We start from the raw sequence: 23,447 nt of genomic DNA, 5'->3' as shown, positions 1-23,447 counted from the left end.
TTACCTATTTAGAAATACTCGCCCTACTTTACGCTGACGATACAGCGCTACTTAGCGAAACTGAAACATATTTGCAAAAAATGATTGATGATTTTGATAATTATTGCAGTACTGTAAGTAGTTTGTAAAATGTATGACTTTTTGATGATGCATGTGTTGTTTAATTTAATAATTTTCAATTATCATGGCCAGTATAAAACTTGTAAATCTTAAATTTGTAACAAAGTTCAAAAGGTCTTTTTAAACTGAGAACAAATGTCTTACATGATAGAAATAAGTTGTTTGTTACTTTTTGGAAATGTAATGCCTTAGCGTTTTACAAATGGAAAAGGAAGCTAGCCAGTATAAAAATAGTCAAACCTGAAGTATTGCATTGTAATGTACTCCCGAACTTCCTTTCCGGACATGTCATCGTCATGGTTCAGAACAGTAGAGGGCTGCTGGTCATCCTCGGGCGGAAATTCCTCGGGTTCTCCCCACAGCTTTGCAAGGTTGTGTAGTACAACACAACATACCACAATCTTACTTACTTTCAGTGGCTTCATCCGGATCTGATTTAATGGAAAAAAAAGATACAATGTATTTATGATTCAACAAGTATAACTTTTACAAAAACAACCATGATTGACATATGTTGTGCATTTAATTAACAATAATTATTAGTACATAGGCATTTGAAAAACATTGGAGTTCATAGAACATTGGTATACCTCTGTATGTAGTATATGAAATCTCCTCTTCAATACACCAAAGGCTCTTTCTATAACAATTCTTGTGGAGCAATGCGCACCATTGAAATGTTGCTGTGCTTCATTTGCTGAAAATACATCATCATCATCATCATCATCATCATCATTATCAGCATCATCATTGTCATCATCTTCACCACCACCAACACCATCACAACTGTAAACATAATTATTATCACTACCGTAATCACCATCGCCATCACCACTGTAATCATCATCCTCATCATCATCATCAACGTGACATAAGCAGCATGATAATCCTCAAAATGCCACAACTACCAAAGCACAACAACAACAAGAACAAACTCCATCATCAACATCACCACCACCAACACCAACACCATCATTATTATAACAAACATACATAAGCAGCTTGCATCAACAATGGTAACTTAGCTGCCTTAATTCTTGGGTATCATAATCAAATATTAGTCCAAATTGAAATAAAAGAAATAAGGATAAAAATGTATGCCATCTTCAAGGCCTGGAAATGAAATATATGCATGTAAATACAATTTCTATTTTTAAGTACAATTAATTAAATTTATTTTCATGAAACAAACATGATTTAATTTCAGTTCATCTCTAACATATATTATATCAGAGTTAAGAAATCAAATAATAATTATAATCAGTACAAGCTCATACATTATATTAGTAAGTTGGAATGAGTACTTCATGAATGTGACATATACTGGTTGAGAAGCAGTTTCCGACGGAAAGCAGTTTCCGATAAATCGCTTTTTCGCGTACCTTCCTTAGATCTTCATAAAGAAGGTACTGCAATTCAACTTTATGGTAACTAGGCAATCTAAAGTTGAAATTCTTACCGAGACACGTAAGAAACTTTTATAATTATTAAATGTTTAATGTTTATTTTTCATTTTGTACACAAAATTGCACGTGGGGGATCTGCACGCGCAGCGTATTGCGCATGCGTGTGAACCTAATTTGCATATCTATGAATAGCTACAAGGTTTTCCTTAATTAACTTATACAAACGATGATCATTGTGTACATATTTGTGAACACTGGTGTCATGCTTGTTTCGCATCTACATTCACTTAAATGTAAACAAACACAAGTTTCCATCAGAAATGAATAAAAAAATCATTGATATTCAGTCTCTGCCTGATTTTCGAGTATGAATTGAATGTCGTAAATTTTAAGGTTTAAATTTTTCGTAAATGCTGAAAAATTAAATAACATTTCTCTTATTACAGTCTTATATTTACTTTATTAAATAAACGGATAATAAAACACACAACAGGCACCTTAAATATGCCCCGCATTCAAATTGTCGGAAACTGCTTCTCATCATAAGCTAATCAGAACAGTGTAAGTACCCTCTTTGCGCCCCTATTAGATACACTTTATGTGACGTCACACATGTAAGAAATATATCGACAATAGCAGCTTGAGCTGTAGTTATATAAAATATTAACAATTTTAGTAGATATTTAAACACGTTTAAATAATTCAATAAAAACGTTTAAAAACTGTCGGAAACTGCTTCTCAACCAGTATGCCTTAATTATATTCAATAACATTTACCATGATGATGTGTTTCCATGAAGTGGAACAATTCCGAGGTCCTAAATACATGGACATCGTGCGTACTGCCCGGCCAGATGGCATTTATGCTTGTAAATACACCTGTGAAACACAAACAATACATTATCATACTTTACAGATTTTCTTTCTTTCAAGATTACCATGCTGTAAACCGTACATAGTACTTAAATAATAGTACAATGCAAATACCCCATATGGTGCCCCTAACATTTATAGAAAAAGACTATAGATAGCTGTTGAAAAATAGTACATGGAATTCAGTAAAAAATACGTCACAACCTCTACACGTTTGAGGTTTACATCAAGTGAAAAAATTAAATCAGCCAGGCATGTTGACTGTTGTAGACTGTAGTGGCGATTCCTGGGATATTTTGTAGGCATCGCCACTACATGATCTTCCGAATAATATTCATACATGGATTCATAAGAATTAAGGTAAATATATTTGTTTCATATAAATCTTACTAGTATAATAAAGTTGCTTTTGTTATTCAGAACTAAATTCATTATACAGTACAATGAAATTTTCGTTACCTCTATGGTCGCAGCTGGCTTGCACGTTAATGCTGTGAAAATGTTTTCTATTGACATACTGCTCCTCGTCCTCACTGGGCGTTTGTATTCTTACATGCGTTCCGTCTACCGCTGATATCACAGACGGGAATCCCCTTATGGCATGAAATCCAGTCTTAGTCCTGTGTCGATGTCTGTCTGTCGTCGGGAATTGAATCGCGCTGTCCTTCATATCATAATTTGTTGCCGTGGTGTCAAGGGTTGATTTCTGCGAGTCGGTCGCTCAAGTCTGTGGCCTATCAGTCGTTCCAATATGTCTATGTTGTGCGGAGTGAATCTATACCGTTTACGTACTTCCTCGTCGTTGTCTTCGTCCGTTTGTCTACCTATCCTGCGAAATTGTCGAAGTCGCCTAGCGTTCACTATGTCAAGGTCGGCCGTCTTTGTTTTGGTTAAATCAGCTAACCAAACTCTTCGAGTCCGGTTAAATTTTGTCCAAAAGTTAGCCGAATCACGCGCTGGTTAGGATAACTTAATTTTTATACAATCGGTTCTCGGATAACTTGACCAAACCAGGGAGATAACTAAAAGATAACCGCTGGTTAGGACTTATCCACGTTTATACAATTGGCTGAAGGAGCGTGTTGACCCTCGGGCTTAGTTTACCGGTCAGTTTAGCAAAACTTTTTATTGTTGTTCTACTCCTAGAAAGCATGTCTCTACATACTGCGATAATATCATGGTAATTTTCCGACGTCAACTTTACTGCCATTGGAACTGAACACAATACAAAGCCTAAAATATTATCTTTGTACATGGAATAAGTACGGACATTTTTACATTTACAGTTAACACAGATTGTCCATCAATTGTACGGTATCAATTACATTCTGTGCACACGGATCGAAGTTATCTACGGCCAGACACGAATCATCGATGAAGTGAACACTACTGTGACAAATGGACCTGAGATAAGCAAATACTGGTTTCATCAAATTTGTCCAAAATCCAGGGCTGCATGAGTATCCCATTACTAGCGTGGTAAACTGCCACTTTTGACCCTCAAAGATAAACCGGACATATTCAGAATCTTGTTCTCTGATTCGAATTGAAAAGTAAGCGTCCGTTAAATTTACAGATGGCAGATAACAATCTTTCCTGATGATGTTATTTGCCGCTTGTAAAGATTCTTTAAATGTATTCTTTCAACATAATGTTCATACTTGAGATTTAGTAATTTTATTGTTAGCAGACTGGTAGAAATGAATTCATTGTTTGAGTTTTCTGATACCTTTTCAATTATTCTACTGTTCAAAAACCTATTTAATTAATTATTGTCATCGTCCGTAAATTTTGGTACATATGTCTGCTGCAGAATGTCGGATAGTTCTATACTGCAACCTGTTATAGTATTAAGTATGCATTTGTCTCTAGTAATTGGTTCCCATACATTGACCTTATCCCCCGTTTTTCCAGCTAGAAAATATTCAGCTGTGTTGCCAAAACGATCATTTATATCTTTACTTACAGATATATTTTGGGTGTACTTGTAGCTGGCGTTTCAACGGACGTTGATATTTCCTCTGTGCTTGATAGTTGCGCGGAGGGTAAGCAGCGAACTTCCTGTTGTTGTATGTTCGGTGCCCCTCCTCTTTTCGATAAAAAAGCTTATTTGGTTGAACTGGTGTTAGTTTTGCGTTTGTTTCTTTCATTTTCTTATATATTCTTCCAGTTTTTCACGAATAGCATTTCTGCCGAGGTTGGATTGTCACATTTTTTGTTTTGTATGCAGATAGCAAATGGTTTTTTATTATTTTGTCTCCGGTATTGTCATCAACTAACTCTTTGTTGCCATCTGTTTTCATAGTTTGAATCAAATTCACAACTGGAACAAGAGTACGGCTTGTTATTTCTGCCCACAATCGTAGGCCTTTGTTTCTGGTTACTTCAAGTTTTTTTGGTCTTTTGTGTGTTCTTTCGGAGATCTTTCTTTTTTTCTTATTTTATTTTGGATCTCAGTGATTTGTTTACCTCCGTGGTCATATCTTATTGTGCTTGATCTCGATGTTCCATGTTCTGAATGAAAAACTGTGACAGGGCATCTCATTCATTCACTTCCCCTCGGAGACCCCTTTATACTTGTCAGTGAAGACTGATCAATATCCTCATCATCCGAGCCTGAATAATCATCATCAAGGCAGATCTGTTTCGCACACGGCGAGGGGTCATCGTTTTATTTGGAGTTTACCCGTTTAAATTAGCTGTCCTTTCATTGCAAGCATTTCATGCTTTCCATCATCGTCTTCATATATCTTGATGATTGGTTCCATTCTGGAACCCGAATCAATGAATGACGTGCTGTTACAACAGTATACTTAAAAGCGTCAAAAACGCTACGTCGAAAGGCAACATTTTGCTTTAAATGAAGACAAAAAACAAAAATAACTTTTCCATTTTTAAACCATTTTCAATGAAACAAAAAGCAATCTATGCCACTTAATTAAAGAGCCTCACTTTCGTTTTATTGCCGGAGTTTGATTTGGTGATTAGTTTCCTCAAACACTTAAACAAACACTCAAAAACAGTAATTCATCAGGCGGCGGATTTGTGAAAAGGTTTGTCGAAGTCTTTTAAGAAACTAAACTCTAAATCAATCAAAATATCAGAGGCCGGAGGCTCTGTAAGCGTGTTTGCCTCTCCAAATTCCATTGTTTCAGAAAAATGAGTGGTTGAGTGATATCTAGGAAGGACTGAGGTCCAACTGACCAGGATTTGGTAAGAAATGGTAAATCATTTTATTCTATTTTTGTACAAGAAATCATAAACAAACTAAGGATAGCATAATAATACATACATAACTGTACAGTAAACACTAATTCGGACCTGCTGTAATTCGGAAAGAAAAACAATCCTTATGGTTAGGATTCTGTTTTTCGGTACACCTTTTTATTAATTATGTGTTCTGGTTAGAGAGCAGTATCCGGTGGAAAGCAGTAGCCGGCAATTGTCATTAACTCAATATTTTTCATGGCAATGGTATGTGTTATTTTGTAAAATGTGCAATTTTGCCTGGACTGTTAAAAACTAAAAAATGCCGGGTACTACTTCTCACTTATCTTAATTAGGTCTAATTGATTGCTCAATTTGGGGCGAGCTTCATTACATCACATAATTGATAATAAACAATTATATTTCATTGAACCCTGGTTTCAAAAAGTATTTTCATAAATAGCTTTTTTAATGAGGAGTCTTTAAAAACCTGTATAAACTGCCTTTCACTGCTGGCCAGCAAATAGTCACAATGTTGTTGTTTTTAAACAGCCAAGTCAACCGCTATTCTCAGCCCGGTCAGGTTTAATTGAAATACATGTATACGTTCTATTTCAATTATTTATTTCAAGTTTGTTCGAAACGTTTTGCAGATCGATAACCATCCAAGGAGAATAACCTCCCGAGTTGGACATGGGCTTCACCCCCCTGCTGCATTTTCACTACACCTTAGTGTGTACTTTGACAGAGCTGTCTTTTGATGATTAATAAACTTACACAACAATTGAACATTCGATTTCTGCCCTAGCACCATGTCCTTTTCAAATTCTAGCCGGAGCACTGTGCATACACAGTGTAGTAACTATAGATTGTTTAAAAACGATTTACCATTTTTACAACTTTTTTTACTTTTTGTCTTGGAAAGAGCATTTTTTTGCGTAAATATTTGCAAGCCAATAATATAAGATTGCTGACAAAAAATCAGATCGTATTTTCATATTTCCGTTCGAAAATTAATGTTTTATGGCCTAAACCGTTACTAACGGTTTAAGAAAAATGCATAAAAGATCAATTTTTGAACTGAAATATAAAGTTCTGCGATCTAATTTTTTGTCAGCAGTCTTATTGTTTTGGTTTACATGAATTTTTGCACAAATTGGCTCGTTCCAAGACAAAAATAAAAAAAGTGTCAAAACGTTCAATCTGTGAGAGTGCAGCTTTAAGATTAATATTTTATTTTGAAATTGTTATTGCCACACAGCTACTTGAATAAAAACACTTCAATGTTCCTTATTACCTTCACACTATATCGTGGCCATATTTAACATTGAAGTATTTAAGTATCTGTGTTTTTTGCTACATTAAAGTGAAACAACTGTTTTGTATGTGTGTTTTCTTATAAACATATATTTTCAACTAGGCGATTTGTAGTGTCGTAAAATTATTTAGTCCTGTAACATTGATCAAGCTACATGACCTCGTATCCTGTAACAATTTAAATTTTCGCAATGACTCACTGTAGGTTTAGCCTTGGACTGAATTTGCATGACATTGAAAGGCTATTTAGTTTTCAAGACTTATGGCAGCTGTCATATTATTTTGTGGTATGCTTTCATGAAATGTTGTATGCAAGTATTAACTCAAGTTCACATTCATGATGGGAGAGCTATCACGGTGGATCGCCGTAAACCGGATATACCAGCCCAACAATGCTATTTTCAGAGGGACGGTAAAGGTTTGACCTGTTTTTGTTATAAATAACCTAACTCAATGAAGTATCAGTTTAACGAGTGACATGTCCAGGTCTACAGACATCAGCACAACGGTGGTGCATGGGTTTAAAACATTAGTAAACTGGTGGTCAGTAGATAGCTCACGGGCAAAGGCAGGGTTTTAACAAAACTATTTTAATTATTTGTCTTATAACGTCAAATAACAAAAATCAGAATCGAGGAGTTTCTTTATTTGTTAGTCAAGTTTCTCTGTTTCAAAGCATTTTAAGAATTTGCCAGCAATACTTGAGAACTTTTCGTTTAATTTCGCAGTGGTAATGTACAGAGGATACATATTTTACTTTAGAAATATTCCAACTTAGGGGCTAGTTCATAAATTGCAGAACAATGCTTTCACAATAGTTTCCACGTTGCATGATAAAATATGAAGTTTCGTTTGTTTGATAAAACTTTACACTTTAATTGATAATGAAACCTTAAATTAAAATAGCCCTGCTTATCATTTTGAAAATTTTGATTTTAAATACCAACTCAATCATAACAACTCGGCCATCTCCGAGATAGATACAGGCCGAGGTGTTCCGATTGATATCAAATAGATGAAGGTTACACGGTACTATTAAAATATCCTTTATGTTTGTAAACCTCCTCCGCAGTAATCTCCCTTGGTGACAGCAAAAATGCCGAGTTTTGAAAAATTAACCTTGAGCTTAATTGTTTGTTTTGAAAATGTCATTCGAAAGAATGAACTCCAGATAATTCCCCTCTGATGTATAGTATTTTTTATCCCCGTTCTATATACTCATATGAGTGAAATGTGTTTCAAAAACATATACAAAATGTAAATCAAGGAATTCACATAACATGCCGGTATAAATAAAAGATGAATTTCATGCTATTTAAATTTATGTATAAGTCCATTGACTCTATTTCATCCGAAGAAACGTATGTATATTTCTGTTATAATTTAGTTTTAACCGGAGGATTAGCTTGGGGGAAAAACAGAATATCTATAATTCCGGGCTTAAACTATTGTGACAATATTATTAACCATAATGTCCTTCGAGCATATGTACACCCATCATAAAACAAAATATTATCATTGAAATAATAACCATTTTCGGTTGTCTGCATGCACGTTTTTCTTCTAATTTCATTACGCCGACTTGATGCTATGCATCAACTTTTTTCTTGTTATGCAGGTAATTGATAACCAATTTCTGTCAACAGGGGCCCATTAACCACTCTTCCCTGATCAGTTTGGGGGTCAGAAGGATATTTATCAGAGAACAACTTCAGTATGATTTCTGCACTAAAAACAATTTATATCATTTACTTAAGTTTTAAACTATTCATGAAAATGAGAAAAAACATAATCATTGATTCCATATCAAAGAAATGAAACATTAATGTAAATAAAAGAAAAATGTTCAGTCTTATCGTTTGATTTAATTTCGAACGGAATAACTTTTTACATGGGATTTTTATTTGTACTTTTCATTAAGATAACGTAAGCTATCTACTTACTACAAAAGTATCAAGATCAACCCAATTATACTCAATGACATGTACAATTGAATGGAATGGATATTTAGGTTTTATAAAATATAATAATATATAATAATTTATGTATTACATGTTTATCTAACAGTGTCAATCAAGCAGTTATGATAAAGTTTGTTATATATGGTTATATGTAAATATTATTTTTTTTTCGCCATTTTCACAAGAAATGAAAATTAATACTTGATACATTGCTATTTTTCACTTTAGGATGATTACGCGTAATTCAACATTATTAAATCATAGCAACATTATCCAAATGCAAACAGTCTCATAATTATAAAGTATAAAGTTGGTAAACTCTGAAGTCATCACTTGGATTGAGGTTCGTATATTTTCCGGTGAAATATTTTTTTGATTAAATTATAATAACTCTTGTTCTTGTTCTTGTTACCAAGTGCAGTGGGAAACGAACCCCAGATGCAAAACTTCCTTACCTAAATAGCGCCCGAGGTTTCTGGACTTTAGGTGACATTATCGAGTTTTAAGTGACACAAGTTGGCATATTACCTACAGGCGGAATCACAGACAGACGGACGACCAAGGGCAAATCTATATGCCCCCCATTTCATGGGGGCATAAGATGTAATATTAAAAGAAATGTAATATTTTAACCATTTGCCAAGAAATAAGGTCATAATTATATTGATGTACTTAGATATTCTTATTACTTTGAAAAAAGTAACACAGCTTACAACCTATTTTTTTTAATCTGACCACTATGTTACCTTGATGTTGAAACTAAACTTTCATAGGTTTCTATTGATACATTAATTGACATTGTGGTCTCTGCTAAAATGCATTTAAAAAAAAACATCATTGCCCACTTTTCATGTGAATTATATAAGCCCTCTTTGTGTTTGTGTATCTTTGTTTATGTATTTTTCTAGAAAATTCATTTCCTAAAATGTAGCTTTTGAAACAGCGCTTAAAATCTTCTTGACTGACACAGATAAATCAACGTTTGTTTTCTTTGTAAGATTTCTCTTGTTAATTTGCATGGTTGTGTGAGAACATTCTTCATTAGAAGAGTGATTAATCATTATACACACTGCATGTAAGCTTTCCATATGATATATATATATATATATATATATATATATATATATATATATATATATATATATATATATATATATATATATATATATATATATAAAAGGAATTATCATAAAACATTGCTACCTTATTTCAATATATATGATACTTGTATTTCAAAGCAGTATATATATCATCATTTGAGAAATGATCACAACAAAGCAATAATGTATCTTAAACCTCTATGTCCGGACTTTTGATATCATACCAGTATATTTGAATGTTATATGACTCATTTGATTTTATTATAATATTTAAAATTATCCAACTACTTCTGATAGTTTGCACTCCTACATGCACAGTTAATGGAAATTTATAATCACAGCAGTCACTGAACTTGTATTACATGTTTCTGTAATACAATGTATGTAGAGCATTTTTCCAGAAGTATATATTTTCTCCATATTATTTTCTCTTTGCGAAAAAGGAAACATACATATTAAAGAATCGTATAATAGGGTAATAACTTATTAGTATTGCGTTTTGATCAGGGAGATGGAACTCGACTCAAGTCAAGATGGACGTCAGTATAGTGGATTTTGGACTACCGTATATAATAATAATAATAATAATAATAATAATAATAATAATAATAATAATAATAATAATAATAACTATGATATACAAAATTTATACAAAAGCATTCGATAATAATATTATTTTAATAATCAAGTTAGCGAAAGTTGAAATACCAAGAAAAACCTAACATAAAATGGCCCAAATCTCAAGACAAGAACAGCTATTACTCTCAAATTAGTCAGGCAAACAGCTCCCAGCAGGGATCGGGTCGATTGGTCAGTTTACAGCTATGGTAGATTAGTTCCACTGATAAGCCCGAGCATCAGCTTGATGCTCAGTAGCGGCATAAACTGTAGGACTGTATAGCCTTTCTATGAACTGAGGATAGTTGTGGCATTGACAAGCCCGCTGTATCTGTTCTTATCATTGTCTTTATAGTTGGCATTATTAGTTAAAGATAGCAAGTGTTAAGGTAACAAGTTACAGAAATATATGTATTTTTTATACATATGTAGATGATTTCCCCCCTACTTACAGTGCTTTGTGATACTTTGTTTCGTAATTAAGTAATTAGTAGAAAGGTATTGTGATGCAATAATGACGCTGACAATTACTGGCCATGTCTAAAGTTCTCGCCACCATTTTCCCTGATTGGATGATAGATAGATATGCACTCCATGAAAGCATTTTTTTTTAAAATATAGGATTTTAAACTATGACAAATGCATAGTTTATCCCCACTAACCAGGAACGAACTATTGGTTCCATGTGCACTGTCATTTTGACGTTGTTTGTATTTGTTTTTAAAGCTGTATCGTGATTTTACGTCATCTATTGATGCGATAATACCGGTAATATTTACTAGCACACGTGTTTTTAAGAGTGAGTATTTTTGGATATGCAGGATTTCGTTGTTAAAATTTTATTATTATTGCATGAACGGTACGGCCCCTTGTGCGTACACATAGGCCTTACTAGAATATAGCCATAGACGTATAGCTAAACGTAGAAAGTCCATTTACGTTGTATTTCACAACCCGTAACATCTTTATTAAAAAAAAAAACAATATTCTAGGTAAAATAACAACATGTCACCGTGATTTTTGTCAATACTATAGAAATACAATATTCGTCATCGTATCCCTAGAGTGTCATCTAGAAGTAAACCATTACACGTTACAACAACCGGTAGAAGGAGGTCATTATATGCTCAGCTCAGACCTAAAGTGTCTCCTAAGGTAACAATCAGTAGGTCGAGGTTTTTATATTCAGCTCAGGCCTAATATGTCCAAGTGTTTTCTCTTAAGTCGATAACCATTAGGCTGAGGTCACTATAATTATGTTCAGCGCAGGCCTTAAATGTCCCTCAAAAGGTCTCTTAAAGCGACAATCAGTAGGCGGAGGTCACTATATGTTCAGCTCAGGCTTTGTTCCCCATGTATGTGTCTCCTTAGGTGACAACCAGTAGGCGGAGGTCACTATATGTTCAGCTCAGGCTTTGTTCCCCATGTATGTGTCTCCTTAGGTGACAACCAGTAGGCGATCATTATGAGTTCCGTTCAAGACCAGAACATCCGTATAAGGGTCCTTCAAGGCGATAACCAGAAGACGGAGGTCATTATGTGTCCAGTTCAAGACTATAACGTCCATTTTAGGGTCTTTCAAGGCGAAAACCAGAAGACGGAGGTCATTATGTGTTCAGTTCAAGACTATAACGTCCATTTTAGGGTCTTTCAAGGCGACAACCAGTAAACGGAGGTAACATTATGTTCAGCTGAAGGCTAGTATGTCCCTGTGTCTTTTATGGCGACAACCAGTAGACGGAGGTTTTTATGTGTTCAGCTCAAGACAAGAACGTTCGTATAAGGGTCTTTCATTTCGACGACCAGTAGACGGAGACAATAAATATACAGTTTAAGACTAGAATGCCCCTTTAGTAAATTGTAGAAGGCGACAGCCAGTAGACAGGTACTATATGTTCAGCCGAGGTCTAGTATGTCCCTTTTATGTGCCTATTTTGGCGACAACCGTTAGACGGAGGTCACTAAATATACAGTTTAAGTCTAGAATGTCCATATTATGTATTGTATAAGGCGATAACTAGTAAACGGAGGCCGTAAGATATTATGTGCCTACTAGGGCGACAACCAGTAGGCGGAGGTCATTGTTCAGCTGAGGTCTCGTATGTCCATATTATGAGCCTAATAGAAAGACAACCAATAGGCGGAGGTCATTGTTCAGCTGAGGTCCCGTATGTCCATATGATGTGCCTATTAGGACGACAACCAGAAGGCGGAGGTCATTGTTCAGCTGAGGTGACATATGTCCATATTATGTACCTATTAGGATGACAACCAGAAGGCGGAGGTCATTGTTCAGCTGAGGTCTCGTATGTCCATATAATGTGCCTATTAGGACGATAACCAGAAGGCGGAGGTCATTGTTCAGCTGATGTCCCGTATGTCAACATGATGTGCCTATTAGGACGACAACAAATAGGCGGAGGTCATTGTTCAGCTGAGGTCCCGTATGTCCATAGTATGTGTCTATTAGGACAACAACCAGTAGGCGGAGGTCATTGTTCAGTTGAGGTCTCGTATGTCCATATGATGTGCCTACTAGGACGACAACCAGTAGGCTGAGGTCATTGTTCAGCTGTGGTCTCGTACGTCCATATTATGTGCCTACTAGGACAACAACCAGAAGGCGGAGGTCATTGTTCAGTTGAGGTCTCGTATGTCCATATGATGTGCCTATTAGGACGACAACCAGTAGGCGGAGGTCATTGTTCAGCTGAGGTCTCGTATGTCCTTATTATGTGCCTATTAGGACGACAACCAGTAGGCGGAGGGCATTCTTCAGCTGAGGTCCCGTATGTCCATATCATGAGCCAAATAGGAAGACAACCAATAGGCGGAGGTCATTGTTCAGCTGAGGTCTCGTATGTCCTTATTAAGTGCCTATTAGGGCAACAACCAGTAGGCGGAGGTCATTGTGAAATTAGTTAAAGGCTATAGCTTCCGTATTAGAGTCTTCCCATGCGACATTATATTTACAGTTTAAGCCTAGAATGTCACTTTAATGCCAGTTGACGGAGGTCGCAATATGTTCAGCTCAGGCTTTGTTCCCCATGTATGTGTCTCCTTAGGTGACAACCAGTAGGCGATCATTATGAGTTCTGTTCAAGACCAGAACGTCCGTATAAGGGTCCTTCAAGGCGATAACCAGAAGACGGAGGTCATTATGTGTCCAGTTCAAGACTATAACGTCCATTTTAGGGTCTTTCAAGGCGAAAACCAGAAGACGGAGGTCATTATGTGTTCAGTTCAAGACTATAACGTCCATTTTAGGGTCTTTCAAGGCGACAACCAGTAAACGGAGGTAACATTATGTTCAGCTGAAGGCTAGTATGTCCCTGTGTCTTTTATGGCGACAACCAGTAGACGGAGGTTTTTATGTGTTCAGCTCAAGACAAGAACGTTCGTATAAGGGTCTTTCATTTCGACGACCAGTAGACGGAGACAATAAATATACAGTTTAAGACTAGAATGCCCCTTTAGTAAATTGTAGAAGGCGACAGCCAGTAGACAGGTACTATATGTTCAGCCGAGGTCTAGTATGTCCCTTTTATGTGCCTATTTTGGCGACAACCGTTAGACGGAGGTCACTAAATATACAGTTTAAGTCTAGAATGTCCATATTATGTATTGTATAAGGCGATAACTAGTAAACGGAGGCCGTAAGATATTATGTGCCTACTAGGGCGACAACCAGTAGGCGGAGGTCATTGTTCAGCTGAGGTCTCGTATGTCCATATTATGAGCCTAATAGAAAGACAACCAATAGGCGGAGGTCATTGTTCAGCTGAGGTCCCGTATGTCCATATGATGTGCCTATTAGGACGACAACCAGAAGGCGGAGGTCATTGTTCAGCTGAGGTGACATATGTCCATATTATGTACCTATTAGGATGACAACCAGAAGGCGGAGGTCATTGTTCAGCTGAGGTCTCGTATGTCCATATAATGTGCCTATTAGGACAACAACCAGAAGGCGGAGGTCATTGTTCAGCTGATGTCCCGTATGTCAACATGATGTGCCTATTAGGACGACAACAAATAGGCGGAGGTCATTGTTCAGCTGAGGTCCCGTATGTCCATAGTATGTGTCTATTAGGACAACAACCAGTAGGCGGAGGTCATTGTTCAGTTGAGGTCTCGTATGTCCATATGATGTGCCTACTAGGACGACAACCAGTAGGCTGAGGTCATTTTTCAGCTGTGGTCTCGTACGTCCATATTATGTGCCTACTAGGACAACAACCAGAAGGCGGAGGTCATTGTTCAGCTGAGGTCTCGTATGTCCTTATTATGTGCCTATTAGGAAGACAACCAGTAGGCGGAGGTCATTGTTCAGCTGAGGTCTCGTATGTCCTTATTATGTGCCTATTAGGACGACAACCAGTAGGCGGAGGGCATTCTTCAGCTGAGGTCCCGTATGTCCATATCATGAGCCAAATAGGAAGACAACCAATAGGCGGAGGTCATTGTTCAGCTGAGGTCTCGTATGTCCTTATTAAGTGCCTATTAGGGCAACAACCAGTAGGCGGAGGTCATTGTGAAATTAGTTAAAGGCTATAGCTTCCGTATTAGAGTCTTCCCATGCGACATTATATTTACAGTTTAAGCCTAGAATGTCACTTTAATGCCAGTTGACGGAGGTCGCAATATGTTCAGCTGATGTCTGGTATGTCCTTATTATAAAATTATGTCTCCTATGGCTTCAACCTGCAGGTGGATGTCACTTTATGATCAGCTAAGGTAGAGTAGTTCCCTTAAATGTACCTATGCCTATTAGGGGGACACAGTAGACGGATGTAATTATTTGTTCAGTTCGAGGCTAGATCGTCCGCATTAAATTCTTCTCAGGCGAAAGCCAGCAGACTGAGGTCATTACATAATACAAAGACTAAAATGTCTTTATTATGCTTTCTATAAGGCGACAAGCAGTAGGCAGGTCTAGATAGGCTCATCTTTGACTCGATATTTAAGATGTTTTCCGAGGACATTTGTTCTTACCTTGTAGTAATATGGTGTGATGTCAATAAATGTTAGGCATTATTCTATTAACATTTTTTCCGTCTGTCCATCAGCAACTGTAGTATTATCATCACTTCATATCCCTTAAAAGGGCCTTGTTATTTTCGTTTAAATGATGCTGTTCATGAGTCCGTACTTATGATACGGCTTTAATGTGGTGAAATGGTGTACACCTTAACTCCAAGTAGTGAGGCTAAATGTTTCCGTAATATTTCTCTTTTTGGTGACAACCAAGAAGCAATCATGAGCCTTAAATCATATGCAAATGGCCAAGTGATGAAATACAATTGCAAATGGTAATAAAAGTTATATCGTTTTATTGGTTTTATACATAATATTTATACCATCAGGTCTCAAGTTATAACGTATATGATAGGCTGTGAATGGCAACACGAGACAGAGGAAGATAGGAAGAGGGAAAAAAATAGATGAACGAATAGAAATAGATAGAACAGACACACTAAGAAGGAAAACAGAGGAATAGAACATACACCTCCAGTTCTTGTGCTTATATACACACACCCACTCACACACAGATAAAAAGAGGCAGATAACATAAAAATGCATAAAAGGTGGACGAAGTACACGCACGCACGCACGCACGCACGCACACACACACACACACACACATTGTTGTGGTAAACAGTAAAAGTACCAGTTTCCTTGTTTGCCTTTAACTTCAATTAATTTAATTCATTAGGAAGACAATTATGCATGGTGTTTATTGTCATATAAACCATGCAAACATGCAACAACAAATAGACGATTTAAGAAAAAACAAATTCTATGCCGATAAGAAAAAACAAATTCTATGCCGAAAAATAGGTAATATATGTCAATGAGCAAAGACAAAATAAATACATTTTTGAAATGTGGGAAACTGATTTCCTGAGCATCGATAAATGTAAAATGATTTCACTGCAAATAATGCACAAAAGATCATTCCTTTAATATTTTTGGTGCCCGGCAATTGTGAGGTTTGGCGCTACTAGCTGGTTTAAATCCTCCTCAAGTTTCACTCTCCGTAAAAAAGGGAAATTACGACATCAATCATGAAATGGATTCACTTTGGTTTGTCCTTTCGATAGCTCTGAAACTCCCTGTCCATGATTACCTCCACCTCCTCCTTAGTGCACCTCACATTTGTTGGACATAAAATATGTAGATAACATAAGGATTAAGACATTCAGAATATAACAGTTATAGTTAATAATATTCAATAACAATAATATCTAATTTACTTTATAACTTTTCATTTCCATTTATATAGAAAAAAAAATCAACCAAATAAAACATTCTTAGTATCAGACTATTTTTAAAGACAAAGGAATACACAGACCAAAACAGTTATTTCCACATACTACTTGAGATATCACTAGAAATTATTCCTACACAATCCATGGAGCCCTTGTTAATGTACACGGATTTACAGTTTAGGTAGGCTAGACAGACAGACAGACAGACAGACAGGTTATAGTGTTTCCTGTATCGACTCTGACAAAGATATTTTCTCAGGATGTAATAAAAATTGCAAAATTATTTTTAATAAATACTGATCCCAAACCCTAGTTTGCATAATTTATCTTAATTGAACATTTCCTCTGCTTTTGCTTTCGAGTACCCTTTCTTCTTGTAAAACATCATGGTTGCCTGGAAAATTGGACATCATTTTAAAAATCAAAAACAATAAGGACCCATTAGTTAGTGACAGAAAAATACTAGATATGATCAATATACAAGACCCTTTAGTCAGATTAAATACTGTCAGTGTTCTGTCAAAACAACATTACTTATCTGATAATCATGAACACTTTACACACAAACACATGTGTAAGACAAGCAATTTCACACTTCTAAAACTAAGACATTTAACTGTACCTGTGGTCAACAAGAGCTTGGAGTTCAATCTCTAACACATATTTCAAAACATTTACAAGTGTTAACTTATAAGAATGATAAAAGCTGAAGAGAATCTAAATTCTAGCAGAGCTCACCTCAGGGACCCAGACATCAAACACATTAGTCAATGTGTTTTATTGTGTCTAGTTTCAGCTCTTCAATATATCCAATGTATCCCTCTACTACACATCAATCTGTGGGGGCATATAATATAATCTTGTATTCCTTTTACAATACCCTTATGCAAAAGAATCAACTTTTTCATAAAGCCCTGATCACACAAGTGTGATAACAAGAACATTTCACAAATAGGATACAAATAAGACACATATATTGCCTTAGAAGGATCAGATAGCATTTTTATTTTAGAACTAAAACTCTTACACAAAGGATAACAAAAGCCAAATCTACCCATAAATGTTATCAAATTCAGTAAGACAAGTCAACAAATGTACCTGTTCATCATCATCATCATCAATAGGACAACATCCACTTTGTTTTATGGCTCTCTTGGCTCTCTGTGACAGCCCAGTGAAGATAGTGTAAAGATTGCTTGCCTGTTTGCCTTGCATAATCTTTAGTAGGTATGCCTGAAATAAATAATATGAGGTTGCTATATTGTAAATATCTGTTTCTTTGGATAGTGTAAACTAGACCTATAAATGAATATGAGTATTATCCCTGCCACACTGAATTAAAAGTCATAAGTACCATATACTATTTTTGGAAGCATTGTGTGCCCTGCACTGTTGTCCGGCCTTTTTCTTATAAAATAAGTGCAAAGTTTCATTGCTGTTTCTCTTAGGCTATTATGCTATTAATTATTTCGTAACGGAAAGACAATGTGATATGTACTTGATTCAAATAATTCACTATGTTAAGCAGGAGTATAATATAGATTCTGTACACATGTATCATGTGTTACATTGGACTTATTATAATTCAACAAATAGCCAAATGGGCTGAGTGTATAATAAACATGTATGTATAAATATGGTATGTACAGTAAAATCAAACAATTTTGGTTCAACATTCAACAGCAGGAGTTGAAATGTAAAACTATGAAAAATTACATTACCTTGACTTCCTTAGACAACAAGAACTGCACTATGGTTTCATTCTTTTCTTTCATGTTTCTTGCAAGGTAGATTTTAAATTGCATTAACCAACCAAGAACAAATATAGTTTGAGGCAAACCATGTTATTCGCTGTGTTTATCATCCAAATATTGTTATAATTTTTTATTGCCATGGCACCTTACACATAACAAAAGCCAAAATGAATCAAGACCATATCCACAAACTTAAGATTAAAGAACCTTCCAGAAGTAATAATACACTTGTGGTTGATGTACGTGAAGTTAGCGGCCTAGCGGCCTAGCGGCGTGAAGTTAGCGGCCTAGCGGCCTAGCGGCGTGAAGTTAGCGGCCTGGCGGCCTAGCGGCGTGAAGTTGGCGGCCTAGCGGCCTAGCGGCCTGGCGGCCTAATTATCTTTTCTATGTCCAAGCAATTGTTAATGCGTTTTTTTTTAAAACAATGATAAATCAAGGTTTTTTATTCATATAGTTACATAGCGGCCTTAAATTGTTATCTATTCAGAATATTTTTCTTTACCTTTTATTCTAAAACAATTTAAAATTAACTGTTTTATGCACAAATTATCACTCTGAAGCGTTTTTCAACTTTTTTTCAAAAAAGTCGATATAGCACTTCAGCGGCCTAGCGGCCTAGCGGCCTAGCGGCGTGAAGTTGGCGGCCTGGCGGCCTAGCGGCCTAGCGGCCTAAAATGGTATCCTATTTCAAACCATGTATACATGCATTTTCTTCTAAAACAATGACATATTAACTGTTTTATGCACAAATTAACACTTTGAAGCTATTAGCGATTTTCAACAGTTTTTTTTAAAAGTGTCGATTGAGCAGTCAGCTATTTCAAAGCATTAAACATGCCTGTTCTTCTAAAACAATGATATATTTACTGTTTTTATGCACAAATTATCACTCTGAAGCGTTTTTCAATTCTTTTCCAAAAAAGTCGATCGAGCAATTCAGCGGCCTAGCGGCCTAGCGGCCTAGCGGCGTGAAGTTAGCGGCCTGGCGGCCTAGCGGCCTAGCGGCCTAGCGGCCTAAAATGGTTTCCTATTTCAAACCATGTATACATGCATTTTCTTCTTAAACAATGACATATTAACTGTTTGGATGCACAAATTAACACTTTGAAGCTATTAGCGATAATCAACATATTTTTTTTTCAAAAAGTCGATTGAGCAGTCAGCTATTTCAAAGCATTAAACATGGCTGATCTTCTCAAACAATGATGTATTTGCTGTTTTTATGCACAAATTATCACTCTAAAGCGTTTTTTTTTTTTTTTCAAAAAAGTTGATCGAGCACTTCAGCGGCCTAGCGGCCTAGCGGCGTGAAGTTAGCGGCCTGGCGGCCTAGCGGCCTAGCGGCCTAAAATTGTTTCCTTTTTCAAACCATGTATACATGCATTTTCTTTTAAACAATGATATATTAACTGTTTTTATGCACAAATTAACACTTTGAAGCTATTAGCGATTATCAACAGTTTTTTTTTCAAAAGTGTCGATAAAGCAGTCAGGTATTTCAAAGCATTAAACATGCCTGTTCTTCTAAAACAATGATGTATTTACTGTTTTTATGCACATAATATCACTCTGAAGCGTTTTTCAACTTTTTTTCAAAAAAGTCGATCGAGCACTTCAGCGGCCTAGCGGCCTAGCGGCGTGAAGTTAGCGGCCTGGCGGCCTAGCGGCCTAGCGGCCTAAAATGGTATCCTATTTCAAAGCATGAATACATGCATTTTCTTCTAAAACAATGACATATTAACTGTTTGAATGCACAAATTAACACTTTGAAGCTATTAGCGATAATCAACATATTTTTTTTTTCAAAAATTCGATTGAGCAGTCAGCTATTTCAAAGCATTAAACATGGCTGATCTTCTAAAACAATAATGTATTTACTGTTTTTATGCACAAATTATCACTCTAAAGCGTTTTTTTATTTTTATTTTCAAAAAAGTTGATCGAGCACTTCAGCGGCCTAGCGGCCTAGCGGCGTGAAGTTAGCGGCCTGGCGGCCTAGCGGCCTAGCGGCCTAAAATTGTTTCCTATTTCAAACCATGTATACATGCATTTTCTTTTAAAACAATGATATATTAACTGTTTTTATGTACAAATTAACACTTTGAAGCTATTAGCAATTATCAACAGGTTTTTTTTTTCAAAAGTGTCGATAAAGCAGTCAGCTATTTCAAAGCATTAAACATGCCTGTTCTTCTAAAACAATGATGTATTTACTGTTTTTAGGCACATAATATCACTCTGAAGCGTTTTTCAATTTTTTTTCAAAAAATCGATCGAGCACTTCAGCGGCCTAGCGGCCTAGCGGCGTGAAGTTAGCGGCCTAGCGGCCTAGCGGCCTAGCGGCCTAGCGGCCTAGCGGCCTAAAATGGTATCCTATTTCAAAGCATGTATACATGCATTGTTTTCTAAAACAATGATATATTATCTGTTTTAAGCAAACACTATCACTCTGAGGCGATTATCAACCTTTTTTTCAAAAAGTCGAACAAGCAGTCAGCTTTTCAAAGCATGTGAACAAGCCTATCCTTTTCAAAAATATGTTGATAATCGCCTCAGAGTGATAGTCTGTGCATAAAAACAGTTAACATATCATTTGTTTAGAAGAAAATGCATGTATACATGCTTTGAAATAGGAGAGCATTTTAGGCCGCCAGGCCGCTAGGCCGCTAACTTCACGCCGCTAGGCCGCTAGGCCGCTAGGCCGCTGAAGTGCTCGATCAATTTTTTTTGAAAAAAAAAACAAAACAAAAAACAAAACGCTTTAGAGTGATAATTTGTGCATAAAAACAGCAAATACATCATTGTTTTAGAAGATCAGCCATGTTTAATGCTTTGAAATAGATGACTGCTCAATCGACTTTTTTGAAAGAAAAAAAATATGTTGATTATCGCTAATAGCTTCAAAGTGTTAATTTGTGCATTCAAACAGTTAATATGTCATTGTTTAAGAAGAAAATGCATGTAAACATGCTTTGAAATAGGAAACCATTTTAGGCCGCTAGGCCGCTAGGCCGCCAGGCCGCCAGGCCGCTAACTTCACGCCGCTAGGCCGCTAGGCCGCTAGGCCGCTGAAGTGCTCGATCGACTTTTTTGGAAAAGAATTGAAAAACGCTTCAGAGTGATAATTTGTGCATAAAAACAGTAAATACATCATTGTTTTAGAAGAATAGGCATGTTTAATGCTTTGAAATAGCTGACTGCTTTATCGACACTTTTGAAAAAAAAAACTGTTGATAATCGCTAATAGCTTCAAAGTGTTAATTTGTGCATAAAAACAGTTAATATGTCATTGTTTTAGAAGAAAATGCATGTATACATGGTTTGAAATAGGAAAAGTTTTCAGGCCGCTAGGCCGCTAGGCCGCCAGGCCGCTAACTTCACGCCGCTAGGCCGCTAGGCCGCTAGGCCGCTGAAGTGCTCGATCAACTTTTAAAAAAATAAAATAAAAAACGCTTTAGAGTGATAATTTGTGCATAAAAACAGTAAATATATCATTGTTTTAGAAGATCAGGCATGTTTAATGATTTGAAATAGCTGACTGCTTAATTGACGCTTTTAAAAAAAAAATGTTGATAATCGCTAATAGCTTCAAAGTGTTAATTTGTGCATAAAAATAGCTAAGATGTCATTGTTTTAGAAGAAAATGCATGTATTCATGCTTTGAAATAGGATACCATTTTAGGCCGCTAGGCCGCTAGGCCGCTAGGCCACTAACTTCACGCCGCTAGGCCGCTAGGCCGCTGAAGTGCTCGATCGACTTTTTTGAAAAAAAGTTGAAAAACGCTTCAGAGTGATATTATGTGCATAAAACAGTTAATTTAAAATTGTTTTAGAATAAAAGATAAAGAAAGATATTCTGAATAGATAACAATTTAAGGCCGCTATGTAACTATATGAATAAAAAACCTTGATTTATCATTGTTTTTAAAAAAAAACGCATTAACAATTGCTTGGACATAGAAAAAATAATTAGGCCGCTAGGCCGCCAACTTCACGCCGCTAGGCCGCTAGGCCGCCAGGCCGCTAACTTCACGCCGCTAGGCCGCTAGGCCGCTTGGCCGCTAACTTCACGCCGTTAGGCCGCTAGGCCCTAGGCCGCTAACTTCACGTACATTTGTGGTTGTGTATTCAACGTTTACTTTCAATTTGTGTTCACATGTAGCATCCAAAGAATTGGCGTCATAAAAATATAATATCATTATCTCTATAGAGCCATCTTCGTTTACTTCCACAATATGTTTGGGGTTCTTGCACAATCCGGATTTTTTATGTGAAACTTAATATAATTTATCAATAAAGGCTTATCTTTTTTTACCTTTCTTTAAAAGCACATCCTTCGGTCTTTTTTGCCTTGAATTCCCATTTCTCTGGTGTTTCTCCATGATGCTCTCTTGATCTTAAAAGGGTCAAAGATCAAAAGCTTATGGGTCTAAACTCTGACACAAAAAAATGATGGTATATCATGATAAAAAGTATTTTTGTACTTGGCACAGAATTTTTGGATGTGTGCTCACCCATAGGATTAATGTACAACAATCATTTTGCATCTGGAACTATGATCTGAAAAATTGGTCAGATGATCAGGATACCCCCTGAATGCCACCTGAACATAGGAATGGCAGACTAATTCTTTGAAAAGAAGCCATTACTCCAAGATTATGGTACACTGCATTTTCCTGCTTTACCAAAGTATGTAATTTAGAAGTTACGCTGCTGACAAGAATAAGTAACAAAGGGCAATAACTCTGTTAATCTGAAATAGAGTTATGGTTCTTCTTGTACACAGGAAATCAACTCATTGTGCTTAACTGATGTATAA

The sequence above is a fragment of the Mya arenaria genome, chromosome 6 (genome assembly GCF_026914265.1).
Source record: "Mya arenaria isolate MELC-2E11 chromosome 6, ASM2691426v1".
NCBI lineage: Eukaryota > Metazoa > Mollusca > Bivalvia > Myida > Myidae > Mya > Mya arenaria.
Note: the sequence above shows the minus strand (reverse complement) of the source record.